The sequence below is a fragment of the Crocodylus porosus genome, unplaced genomic scaffold (genome assembly GCF_001723895.1).
Source record: "Crocodylus porosus isolate Cpor-Errol unplaced genomic scaffold, CroPor_comp1, whole genome shotgun sequence".
Taxonomy (NCBI): Eukaryota; Metazoa; Chordata; order Crocodylia; family Crocodylidae; genus Crocodylus; species Crocodylus porosus.
This window is the reverse complement of record NW_017728928.1, coordinates 9,920,583-9,924,369: the sequence shown is the minus strand read 5'-3', so window position 1 is coordinate 9,924,369 and position 3,787 is coordinate 9,920,583.

Below are 3,787 nucleotides of genomic sequence, written 5' to 3'. Positions count from 1 at the left end.
ACAGCTCCCAGGTGCCCCGGGAACCCTCGCCCCGCCCCCAGCTCCTCAAGGGCAAAGAGGAGCCGCCCTCCCCGCCCCTCTCTAGCGCGGGGGGGCACTGGGCGAGGCAAGCTACTGCCGCGGCCTGCGGAGAGCGGGAGGCGGGGCAAGGGCAGAGCAAGATCCTGCCTGGGCAGAAGTGACAGGGAGCCACGTAAAGCAGGCCTCGGATACGAGCAGGAGCAGGAGGAGGGGGAGGGCCCGGCAAGATCTTGCCTGGACAGAAGCCGCTGGCCTTGCACAGGCGTGTGCAAGAGGGCCGGAGCCGGACAGAGCACTTTGTATGACCGAGGGGGCAGCCGCTGCGATTGAGGGGGAGACTGGACTGAAGTGATCCTGTGTTGCCCTCCCCCCCACCTCACCCCTTTCCTTTTTTTTTTCTTTTTTGCGGCTAAAAATATTACCCACAGGTAGCAACGATGACCGATTGGCTACGTTCCCTCCTTAGTAACCATCCGATTGGTCATTCGGTATCTAGGAGGAATACGTCAAGCTCCAGTTTGGGGGGGAAAAAAGTTAAAGGTGGGGGGAGGGTAGTGGGAAAAAGAAAGAAAGAAAAGAGCCGTGAGTGGAGCAGCCTTCTCCTCGCTTCCCCATTCAGCAGCAGTCAAGAGGCACAGGGTGGAAAAACCCCAGGCCCGTGTCCCAGGGAAGCCACTCACTGCTCGTTAAGGAAGTTCAGCAGCAACTAACCTCAAACGAGAGGCTTGCCCTAGAGAGAACAGAAGCGGGTGCCGAGTTGCTTGTAAAGAGTTTAGTACGATGGGCCCGGATCCTCATTTGAGCCTTTGGGCACCATCCCTGATAAAAGTAATAGTATAAGAAGACTGACTCTTGTTTCAAACCAATGTGGAAAAGGACTCGTGTTAGACGGGTATCCAGGTGGTAGCTGTATTGGTCTAGAGGAAAAAGCAATCGGGGCTCGTGAGTGGAAGGAATATCTCTTATTAGACCAACAAGATTCGTGCAAAGAAGGTTTTTTTGCAAAAATCTTGTTGGTCTAATAAAAGATATCCCCTCTGCCCACGAGCCCTGATTGCTTAATGTGAGAGACGCGCTGTTTCAGACTAGGTGTTAACACTAGGAAAAAGAGCCCCCCCGCCTAAAAATGCACGTAACGGAGAATGCAGCATCACAAACTTTACACCTCCGAGTATTCAGAGGTGGTTCGCTCATTCTGGTAGAAATCAGGAGCGCAGTCACTGAATTCGGGAGATTCACGTCAGATTAAAATCAGCATAAGCAAGTAAACCGCAGTATGCAGGTTATTTAAATGTTAATCCTTTGATTTGCTTTTTTAATGTCACTTGCGTGTATTACTATTAGGCTCTGTTTCACTTTTAAGCCTGAGTTTTATGGCTATCTCAAACATCACAAGACGTGATGAGCAGGATCAAGCTTTAGACAACAAATTTATAAGCAAAACCTTTTTCTTTTCTTCTTTGCGTTTGTATAACAATAAAGCGTCTTGGCACAAAGCTGCGTGGGCCCCAGGAGAGATTTGGAAATACCAGTGAGAGGAGACACCAGGATGCTTAACCCTTTGGCAGCTAAATTATACAGGTTATCATGCAAGCAGATAGGCTAGAAATAATCTTGGATTGAAAGGAGAAAAGGATTTTCCACTAATGAAAATTTGTCACATATGGAAACTTGCACTCTATATATGTAAAGATACCAAAGCATGCTGCATTCTTTTACTAAAAAGTATTAGTCTTGATTTTATTAGGACTCTAGCATTGCTAATACCATGATTTAAAATCATGATTCAGATGCAAAAAAAGGGAAAAAGGAGATTCGGGGGAGCAGGATCCAGACCTGGTCAGACAGGAATGTACTTTTGGGGGAGACTGTCATTATTTTAAAAACTGCCTTTAACAGCTTATGTGAAATAACTGCCAAAGCATTTTTAGGTGAAAAGACAAGGCTATGGTTAAGTTAAAGCCTTAGAAGTCTACTTGGTGCAAAACCCCCCAATTGAATGGATTGTTTTTAAAACAAGATTGACAGATGTCAACAATTGCTTCCACATCACCTTGCTAAGGGTCCTGAAGTCGGAGGAGATGGACGGAGGATCCCTCTATCCTCTTTTGAAGTGAGAAAACGCTAGACGGCTCCATAGATCAAGTACCAACAATGGCTACTTTCAGGTCCAGTGATGAAGACAAAAGATTTGGGAGGTTGGAATCAGAATTAAAGCTATTAATGCTGTCCCAAACTCTGATTTTATTTTTTTCCTTCAACTTATTGGACTTACGAAATAGTGTTAAAATTCTGAAAAATTGCAATGCTTTTTCAAGAAAACATCTTCCTTTAAATGACTCTAAATACACAAAAAAAGGATTAAATACACAAAGCAAATACATCTGAAATGAAGGCAGTTGTTGGATCCTTAACTGTTTTCTATCTCTAGGGTGGGAGATGAACATTTGTATAATTCACTTAAAGGAAACTGTTCATGTAGTAAAGCTGATTATTTTCTACAGAAAAAAAGTCAAACCCAATGCTCTGGGATAGGCAGTCCAAGAACGGGCCATAATTCTAGCCCTAACCTATATGATGGGTCATCAGCTACAGCAAGTGTGAAATACTCTTCTTAAAATCCAAAATAAGTCTTGACATTGTTCGTCATTACTCAGATAAGAGAGTTCTGAATGTTGTTCTTAGTGATTATCTCTTCTACATCTAGTACATCAAAACGAGGTGACTGTAATGCCTTGAAAATACATTACTAGAACCTCAAAATATACAGGAGCTAGTTCAGGTTTGCAAACTGAAAACCTCAGTGGAGTCCACACTCAGTTTTAGATGCACCTGGAATGCAACAGTGTGTACAAAATCTTTTCTATATTTTGATTAATTTGCAACAGCAAGAAAAATAAAACAACTTCATCAATAACCCCACTATACCTAATGATCTGGGGAAATCTTTAAAAATGTAATCAATACAACATGATGAGCCCAGCAGTACTGCTTCACCCCTATGGCCATGATTATCCAAAAGGAAGATTACTAATCTTCAGAGAAAAAAATAGACACAACTTCTGCTCTCCAGTAAAGCCCAGCTCACGCTCCTTCCTAACAAACCAAAGCAAAACAAGCTAGTTCAAATCACAGTGGGGAGGAAGGAAAGGGAGACAAAGGATTCAGGCAAGGCCTTTTTGCCCAGGCAGCAGTTCCCTCTCTGTAAACCAAATACTCTGTGAAGGATGCCTCCTTGGCCAGCAGCAGAAGCTGAACCAATGGACTCGAGTGCTAAACATACGAGTGTCTATACTACGGCTTCAACTAAAGAACCAGCCTCTGTTAATTAGGGTTGCAAAAAATTGACCTCCCCTGTGGATTAGTTAGACAGTGACACATGCTACGTGCTGTCCAACTGGCTATAGCTGCATGGGGAGGGAGGTGCTGCCAAAAGGCAAGACCTAAGCGATGCAACAACGAAGTCTGAGCCTTTATGTATTGTACTTACCAAAAGCAGCAGAAAGGGAAGCTGAAGGAACCCCAGTGAAATAATATGGTCTCTCACAAAGGCAGGTTAATACACAACTGGGCCCAATTTTCCATGGCCTTCTACCTTGCATAGTCAATCTTTTGTGAAAAGTTGAGGCAATGTGCTAACAATCAGAATGGTAACACTTTACACCCACTCTGTACACAGAGATGTATTTACAGTGCACGAGGAGGGGGAGAATCGGCCGCACAACATACATCAACCTTAATTCTGAACGTGGATTTAAAATCCAGG